Source organism: Adiantum capillus-veneris, chromosome 20 (genome assembly GCF_014529385.1).
Source record: "Adiantum capillus-veneris isolate H3 chromosome 20, ASM1452938v2, whole genome shotgun sequence".
NCBI lineage: Eukaryota > Viridiplantae > Streptophyta > Polypodiopsida > Polypodiales > Pteridaceae > Adiantum > Adiantum capillus-veneris.
The window spans coordinates 74954356-74964418 of NC_140950.1; the positions used below are offsets into that span (position 1 = coordinate 74954356).

Genomic DNA, 10063 nt, shown 5'->3' on the forward strand with positions numbered 1-10063 from the left:
ACCTCAGAGCCAACCAGTTGCTCTAGGTGTCTGCTGGAAGACATATCCTGCACAACTATATCCCCATGCTCACTGTCGAGCATAGAAAGGAATGACTGCATAATCGCTGACATCTCAGCCTCCTCTGCAATCATCCACTACAAACATGACCACTCAATCTGTTGTTACTCACTAGAGCTCTCATGCTCTAACTTCGTATGAATAGACTCTTGCACAACGTCCTCTTGTCGTGACTCACTAGAGCAAGACCGCTCTACTTGTCTATCCTGCATAGAAGTATCTCGCACAACTGACTCTTTGCTTTGCTCAGTCACTAGCAAAGCATGCATGTCTGACTCTGTCACCTCTCTGTGTGACTGCTCAAGTCGTGCCCCAACTGTGTGCACAACGAGCTCACTAATCTGCACTCCATGCAAAGCACCCTGCAACCCATGAGCAAAAGAGACTGTCCGGGTCTCTCGCTTTCTGCATGGCTGTAACAAGATTGAAACTCGACCATCTTGCACCAGTACTACGTGCAATGGGTATCATGTGCCAACTCTAGCACCTCTCGCAATAATTAGCGAACCCAAATGCAACGCAAAAGATCGCTCAAGCAGCGATACCCGACATCCACTATCCCTGAGCTGACCAACGGAGATCAAACTCATCGTCAAATCTGGCACATGACGCACATCTTTGAGTACGTACGATGCACCGCTTGATAATGACAGTCTCACATCTTTCGAACCAACAATCTCATGCAGTGACCCTTCTGCCAATCGCACACTACCATGCACTCTGCTAGAATAGATATTGAACCAGTCACGATACGGAGTGACATGAAAAGTAGCGTCCCTGTCTAGCACCCACTGCAAAAGAAGTGCACTATCCTCAGACGTCAAAAAATCAGGAGTAATACAGGAAGCAAATGTGACCTCAATGTCACTAGGGTACTCAGACTCTGTATCTGATCCTGCAATTGTCAAGTCAACGGAGCCTATAGCATCTATTGCATCCTTGAGACTAGCCTGTCTCCTGTGCTGTCTCATACGACGAAAGCATCGCCGTCTAATGTGGCATGTGTGACCACAATGCCAACATCTCAAGTGTTGACACGAACTAGAACGCTGTCTCTCATGAGTCATTGTCCTAGACGCGAAATTCTCACACATATTGACTACTATAAGTGAATGTCAAAAATAACAGGAAGCAAATGGGTCACTGCAAAAGAAGTGCACTATCCTCAGACATCAAAAAATCAGGAGTAATACAGGAAGAAAATGTGACCTCACTGTCACTAGGGTACTCAGACTCTGTATCTAGTCCTGCAATTGTCAAGTCAACGGAGCCTATAGCATCTACTGCATCCTTGAGACTAGCCTGTCTCCTGTGCTGTCTCATACGAAGAAAGCATCACTGTCTAATGTGGCATGTGTGACCACGATGCCAACATCTCAAGTGTCGACACGAACGAGAACGCCGTCTCTCATGAGTCATTGTCCTAGACGCGAAAGCCTCACACATATTGACTACTATAAGTGAATGTCAAAAATAACCAAGAGCTGTAACTCTACTCTAGGTACAGTAGCAATGAAATGCATTCAACTAATCCAAAATAAGCAACCTGCAACAAGAAAATGCTCTCAAAAAAAAGAGCTCACCGGCACCTACAATGCTCATGCGAATCCACGCATAAAATCTCTCGCAGTAGTGTAACCACACTGTGCTCCACAAATGGCAATGATGCAAATCCCAAATGCCAAGTGTACGAGGCTCTTGTAGAGTAAACCAAGCTCCTGTATGGATGTAAAATATGACTGCAAATCAGCCCCAAAACAGCCCCAAAATTCAGCTCTTAAACAACTGTATAAACAAGTCAAAACGTGTCCCAGATCAGCCTACAACTGAGCCATACATGGACACCTCCAAAGAGGAAATAATGGCTGAAAATTCAGAACCCAAATAAGCCCTCAAACCTGCCTATAAACTTGTAAACCTGTAGCTGAAACCTGCTGAAAAACCTCAAGCCATTAGTGCTCGAATCCGGCTACCTAGCTCGTAGCCACACAAGCATACATCACAATATTCACTCTTGTGAGTGTGCCAAGATAACTGTACGCCTATCAAACCGTGAGCTAATCACCAAGCCCACACTGTGCAGTATCGATGCATACACACGCACAAATCTCCCACCTGCAAAGAACACCGCATGCAAATGCTGAGTGCAACCCGCAATCTCTACCTAGATCGCATAAATGATGCGCATTGTCCTGCAAGCTCAATACAATGAGCAATCAATGTGCATCAAACTACACTCAACATACATGCATAAGCTCTGCAAACCTATGTCCAACAAATGTTCACAAAGAGTACCACAGGTGACCATACATATCATCCACAACCAACCTCTGCACTTGCTCACAAGATCTACTGCTCACCACATAAGCATACATAGAGCATTACCTGCTCAAAGACCATGTATGCAAGCCACAACACTGCAGAAGAACCACTCAACTGCAATTGGCAACACCTGTGGGAGTACTAGACTCAAACTGTACTTGGGAGTCAAACCCAATCTTGTAACACCTGCAAATGCTCACAATTGAGCAAATCAAACCAATCCACCTCCTGCTTGCCAATCTACACAAGACGGGTTTCTTCTGATGTAGTGTTCAGAACAAAATTCTGAGGGCATAAATAGCTTCGAAAGGGGGGTAAAACCTCAGGTTGCCTAGAGGAAATGCTCCCGGAACACCGAGTGTGAATTTCCAAGCTCTGGATCCAGAATCTGCACGCGCGCGCGATTATGGAAAAACGCAGTGAACTTGGCTCTCATACCAATTAAAGGAACTGTGCAGGAGAGAAGAGGAAGGAGAAGAGCACACAACACACAGATATGGGTGGGGAGACTCAATCAGTGAGCAGCCCCCTATACACTTATGCTATGTATAAGGTATACAAGTTAGTGGGCGCCCAGACTCTGGGCGGCCGGGCAAGGCATAGGCGCCTATACCCCAACACTTTGTGACCGTATGGGACACCATCTGGCTTTGAGCAAGAAGCCTTCATAGATCTCCCATCATCTCTCTCGTGATTTGCTTTCGCTAACTACAATTCTAATATAGTACTGAACTTGGTCGTATGATCCTCGGATTTATGATGACAACAAGGCAAAGGAAACATTGACAACGACGAAAAGGAGATGTTGGAGGTGACTTTACCAGGAAGGTTTGGCATTGGAAATTTTTGTGGCTAAAGTAAAAGAGAAACAAGTATTTTTTTACGATGACTATTGGTGTAACTCACCCCCGATCAAGAACACTTCAACTGGTTGCCATGGTCAAGGTCCGAGCCATAGCAAGCACGCGGCTGAGTGTTGGTCAAGGTTGTGGGTATGTCAAGTAGATCATAGGTCCGCAAGGGAAGACAAGTAGAGTAGGGGCCAACAAGAGCAGGCCCCAAGGGCAAGCAAAAATCCCAACAAGCAGGGTCACAAGGGCATGTCGTGGGAGCACTTCGCTATGGAATTGTATGCGGGAATTTAAAAAAGAAAAGCTCTACAATGCGAAAGGAGTATTCAAAAGTTTAAAAAAGGGGGCAATTAGATAATAATTTATATATGCCAGGGGTAATTTAAGGAGGCAACATTGCAATCATTATCTACAAAAGTATGAACAGTTCTCAGTATCAAAAGAAAAGTGTAAAGAATCGGGTAATTTTTCCAAACAACGGCCAAGATTGCAAGTTAAAAAGAAAGCTTACCTACTTGTTTTTCACCGGTTACTGAAGGATTTTCTGTCCTCCATCCATTTTGAAGCTTTGCCTATGGGCAGCACATTACGTTTTCCCGATTTGAAGCTCTGTCTATGGTGTTAAGGGGTTCTAGTGTTTCTTTGCTTTAGTTTCTGTGATGCCATAGCCTGTAGATCTATGGCTGCCCTCACAATTTGAGAAGCGAGGCTTGGCTAAGAGAAGAGCTGAGGTAGGTTTCTTCGCAATTTTGTGTTGATTCTAGCAAAGATTAAGATCTCTTAATTGAAGTTCATGTGTCGTAGGGTTGGGGTTATGGTTTCTTCTGGGTATACATGTGCAGAAATCAAGGTTATTTCTTCATTTGTTTATTCTGAATTTTGTGGCTCCCATAACCATATTCTATTTAGGGTTAAGGTCCCTTCTATTGTTCTAGGGTAGAGGGTGTGAATCACGGCTTTTGGTCATTATGCACCTACAAAAATCAAAAGCTATTTCTCTTCTGTTTGTTTTCTTTCATTGACATGTATTGGCTGCCATAACTATTGTTTGTTAAATTGTTTTAAGTGTTCTATGTTGTGGCTGACATAGTGGCCATAGTTTGTTCAAGTTTTCTATATGGTAGCTGCCATATTAGCCATAGTATGTATGCTTCTACCATATTGCCCACTGTGGGCTTCATTACATGGAGAATGAAAGGCATGACAGGTGCTCCTTTAAATGCCTATGTGAATAAGCTACTTGGGCTCAATCCCTACCTTGGTGTGAAGATGGCACTACGTTGTTTAGCTTGGTACTCCCCACTGTAATGACACTAGCTAATTCCTACACAGCTTGTTTGCTTTATAGCTTGTCAACTTGATTCATTCTCCATAAGGTCACGTGTGGTTTGATTGACATATACATCTTCAAATTTTCCTATCTCTTTGTACATTGTTTCATCTTCTTGTAATGTCTTGGCCAGTTGTTGCTCCCCTCTCGTGTTCTTTTTTTGTTCTGTGTTTTTGTTGGGTGTGCAGACAAGATCCTCAGCAAAACACGAAAAGATATGTTACTCATCTTCACAGTACAATCTTCTGGGGCTTGAACTCACACATGCATATTCATCTCTTCTCATGCGCGCTCTTGCAAAGAAAGCTCTTGTCCCAGTGTCGCTCCCATAATCATCTTTTCTCATGATTGTTGCAGAGAGAGCATTGCCAGAGCCAGAGCTTGATATTGTTGTAGGTAGCTTCATCTCCTCCTCACAATGATAAGCGGGTTGACCATGATGGCAAACTTGAGTGTCTGGCATGATACTACCCCCTCCATCCAACCTGATGGATTTTTGTTCATGGTTCACAGGGCTTTCCCTTGTCCTAGAGGATACAAATGTCGCAGCCACAGGTACTTTGCTTCACCTTAACTCTCGTATATGTAGGATTAATCTTGTCTTATTTGATGTGGTCTATGTGCTTTACGACATATCTGTCATGCATGTGTTTAATGTCTGCTAAGAACCTGCTAGGGTTTTCTTTGTATTCCAAGTAGATTCTTGATATGACCCTTTATTTAGTTTATTGGAATTTTGTGTGCACTTTTTTGCATGGCTGCAGGTTAGATGTTTCCAAATCATTTGTCTCACTGCCCTTGATGGCTACTACACTTGCTCTTGGGATTCTTCAACATAATCAAAGGCTGTGTCATCAAAACCAGGAGGAAGCGATGAAATTGTTGGCACTGTTGAGCAAGAGGATAGCCTGAGAGAGCTTTTAAAGTACTTTACTTTAGAATATGTTAAGTTGGCGTTCAGCTTACCTCCAACAAGTGGCTCGTTCTTGTGCCTTGTTGAAGAATACATTGATGTGCTTGCATCAGAGGTCACGCAGCTCTTTAGTCAGGATGCTCACTAGATCTTGGCTTTCCTCACTTGGTTTTTCTATACTTCCTTGTTGGACGTGATTTCTGCTAATTTGGATGCATTGGACTTGGGAATCGAATACACTTTGCGGCAAGGCAAGGCCATGGTGGCTCTAAGCATCTTACGAGATATCGAGGACATATCTGATCTATAAGGTTCTCCATTGCTGATTTTTTTTTGGCATGTTGATATACCTACTGGAGAAATGTAGACTAAGACATGTGCATACTTTTCAAGGCAACAAAGTGAAAGCAACATTGTAAGGTTCGATGGTGGCGGGGCTGGTGGTTGTGAAGATAAGGGGGGAGCATTTCCTGAGCAAAACTTTGAAAACCTCGATGAGTGATGCATTCTAATCCCCTTTCCCTCATTCTCAGTGCCATCCCATGGTGATCATGGTAGGTCCCTCATGCTAAAGCACAGGTCATTGTAGTTTGTGCTAGATGACCGAGAGCTGGAGACCAGTGAGAGATGCTGTATAATCCTCATAATAGACAATCATGAAAAAAAATTGTATCATGGGACACTATCTTCCTCGCTTTTTGAATTTAAAAAGCAAGGCATTGATCCTCCCCTCCGTCAAAACAAGTTCTGCGGAGATGTAGCCTTCTATGTATCAAACTCGCTTCACCATGCCTATCAGCACCCCATCCACACTCACCCAGCTAGGTGTATCAGTGATCCAATCAGTGTTTTGGTGTTCGAGCTAGATGCCTTTGTATTGAATGGATTCAAGCCTGCCCAAGGTGAGACATCACCTTTAAGTGTTTTCTGGTTCCGTGAGACAAAAGAGAAAACAGCGGCATGGTTGGATATATGTGTGTGTATACACGTGCACGCGCTTGCGCACACACACACATATATAGCGCGAGGTGAGAGGAGAGTCAGGGCATGCTTTGGCTAGATGACAACACTAGAAATAGGTATCAGGTAGGTTTTGTACACTACCTTCTACATGAAGGAGGAGAAACCATTAGAATTAGCCACTTACAAATCGATCAAAGTTGTCAATCACATAAAATTTAAAGCAATTTTTGCAAAAGGCGGAGTTCGGACTTCTAAAAACTCATCAATTAGACACAAAATCCGATGAACTAGATCAAGCACTAATTTTGTTGCAAGAATTGATACAAAATACCAGATTGAGTTGCATTATAAGATTGAAGCATGTCAAAGGAGCCATAATTTTACTAATTAATCATTAATCACGTTCTTAGTAACCCTACAACACCAAGAATCTTAAAAATTTTGAATTTCAACGATTACAACCAAATTAAAATCCAAAAATCAAATCAATAAGCTCTTAGTTGAAGCTTTTGAATGATTATAATCATCACTCCATTGAATTGAAGCAAGGAATTGCAAGAAATAGGCAAAAGGGCAGAGACACCCATGCTTAAGAGCTACTTATATGAAAAACATTGATGAAATTTTAATATCGCACTTCATATGGCTTGTATTCATATTTAAAAGAAAGGCCATATTCATTTTCATATGCCCTGTATAAGTTCTAAAGGGAGCAATAGAGCTAGAGAATTCTGACAAAAAAGGAAACTGTTGAATGTGTGCATTATGACTTTTGATCCTTGTAGGTCTCAAGGTAGGCCACCTTGAAAGATGCTCCTAGCCACCTTCTAGATCTTGGCGAATAGAAGGCTACCTGTGTCAAAGGAGTATTTTATTCCATGTCAATGTGATGCTTTGACCAATCCCCGTCAGCTCTGGGCAATCAGCTCTGGGCAAGCTCACTGGCCCAATCACAATGTTGCAATGATGATGGTGGGATGTTCGTTTGAGATTACCTTACAAAAGTCTAGCCATGCCGGTGTTTTGTCTTTTGTGTCAGGGAACCAGAGAACACTTAAAGGAGATGCCTCACCTGGGGCAGAGGCTTGAATCCATTCAATAAAGAGGCATCTAACTCGAACACCTTGGATCATTGATACACCTAGCTGGGTGCGTGTGCATGGGGTGATCATAGGCATGGTGAATCGAGCTTGATACATAGAAGGCTGCATCTCTACAGAACTCGTTTTGGCGGAGGGGAGGATCAATGCCTCACTTTTTAAATTGAGAAAGTGAGGAAGATCGTGTCCCATGATACAATTTTTTTCCTGACTGTCTATTATGAGGATTATATAGCATCTCTCGCTGGTCTCCAACTCGATCATCTGACACAAATTGCAATGACTTGTGCTTTAGCATGAGGGACCTACCATGATCACCACGAGATGGCACTGAGAATGAGGGCAAGGGGATTAGAATGCATCACTCATCGAGGTGTTCAAAGTGTCACTCAAGAAATTCTTCCCCCATATCTTCACACAACCACCAGCCCTGCCACCATCGACCTTACAATGTCGCTTTCACTTTCTTGCCTTGAAAAGTCTGCACATGTCTCGGTCTGCATTTCTCCAATAGCTATATCAGCATGCCCAAAAAAATATCAGCAATGGAGAACCTTGCAGATCAAATATGTCTTCGATATCTCATAAAATGTTTAGAGCCACCATGGTCTTGCCTTCTCGAAAAGTGTATTCAATTCCCAAAAATGAATCGTTCAATGCATCCAAATTAGCAGAAATCATGTCCAGCAATGAAGTAGAGAAAAATAGAGCGCAGAAAGCCAAGAACTGGTGAGCATTGTGACTGAAGGGCTACGTGTCCTCTGATGCAAGCACATCAATGTCTTCTTCAACAAGGCACGAGAATGAGCCACTTGTGGAGGTAAGCTCAACGTCAACTTAACATATTCTGAAGTAAAGTACTTTGAAAGCTCCCTCAGACTATCCTCTTGCTCAAACGGTGCCAACAATTTCATCGCTTTGTCCTAGTTTTGATGACACAGCCTATGATCATTTTTACCAACTCCCCTATCCCCCTTTTTTTCCATATTATACAACAATCATTCACTTTTCCCTTTCTGTGAAAAACGCATATTCCCTCTTAGGTAGCCTATTTTTTATTTAATTAATTCATTAATATTTTGGTCCTATATATATATATATATATATATATATATATATATATATATATATATATATATATATATGTATGTATGTATGTATGTGTGTATGTGTGTGTATATATATATATATATATATATAGATATGATCCAACGTGGATCAAACTACATAGAGTTGAAGGCTTATCTCAGGAGCTGGCCGTAAACAGTACACGTAATTTTATTTTTTTGACATCAATCAACTTTAGCGCAATGGGCACATAAGATTTCTAGTTTTTAATTTCAATGTCTAGAACTCTTCTTAGCTTTTTGGCCGGTCACTTATTGTGAAAGGGAAATAGGACTTAGGGGGAAAAGGGGCAAAGTTGGGGATCTGGGGATCTTTTGGAGAACACACAATTTTAGAGAAGCTTAAGAGCTCCCATCTCTCTCTTTGGTGAAGCTTTTCCATCTCACTATTCTACATTGTATGAGCTAAGCTCATAAGCAATGAAGATGTTTATCTCCTTCTTCCTTTTCTCTATTCTTTGCCCTACTGCTCCCTTTAGAACTTATACAGGGCATATGAAAATGAATTAAACATGAATACAGGGGATATGAAGTGTGATATTAAAATTTCATCAAATTTTTTCATAGAAGTAGCTCTTCAGCAGGGGTGTCCCTACTCTTTTTCCTATTTCTTGCACTTCCCTGCTTCAATTCAATGGAGTGATGATTATAATCATCCAAGAGCTTCAACTAAGAGCTTATTGATTTGATTTTTGGATTTTAATTTGGTTGTACGTGTTGAAAGTCAATTTTTTAAAGATTCTTCCTGTTGTACGGTAACTAAGAAAGTGATTAATGAATAATTAGTAAAATTATGGCTCTTTTGGCATGCTTCAGCCTTATAATGCAATTCAAACTGGTATTTTGTAAGATTTTTCATCAATTCTTGCAACAAAATTAGTGTTTGATCCAGTTCGTCGGATTTTGTGCTTAATTGATGAGCTTTTAGACGTCCGAACTCCGCCTTTTGCAAAAATTGCTTGAAAATTTATGTGATTGATAGTTTTGATGGATTTGAAGTCTAAATTGTCAAATTTTTTTGGAGCGTAATTTGGAGGTGTCAAAGTGATTGTTGGGAGCTTGTTTGAAGAAAATTATACTTCTTTCATGATGTGGAAAAATTGTAAGTGGCTAATTCTCATGGTTTCTCCTTCTTCTAGTAGAAGGTATTGTACAAAAACGTACTTGATACCTGTTTCTAGTGTTGTCATCTAGCCAAATCATGCCCTGACTCTCCTCGTGCCTCTCCCTACACACACACACACACACACACACACACACACATGTCTATCTCTCTCTCTCTCTCTCTCTCTCTCTCTCTCTCTCTCGCTATATATATATATATATATATATATATATATATATATATATATATATATATATATATATATATATATATATACACACACACACACACA

The 10063-nt window shown here is 41.3% G+C and overlaps 1 long non-coding RNA gene across 1 annotated transcript; it reads left to right on the top strand.

Moving 5' to 3' along the window:
- The first annotated feature begins 3804 nt into the window (after window positions 1-3804).
- Window positions 3805-6238, top strand: LOC147432762 (uncharacterized). Its single transcript, XR_015185464.1, has 3 exons — window positions 3805-3964; window positions 4921-5118; window positions 5328-6238. It is a non-coding gene; the product is annotated as an uncharacterized LOC147432762 (long non-coding RNA).
- Window positions 6239-10063: the final 3825 nt, after the last annotated feature.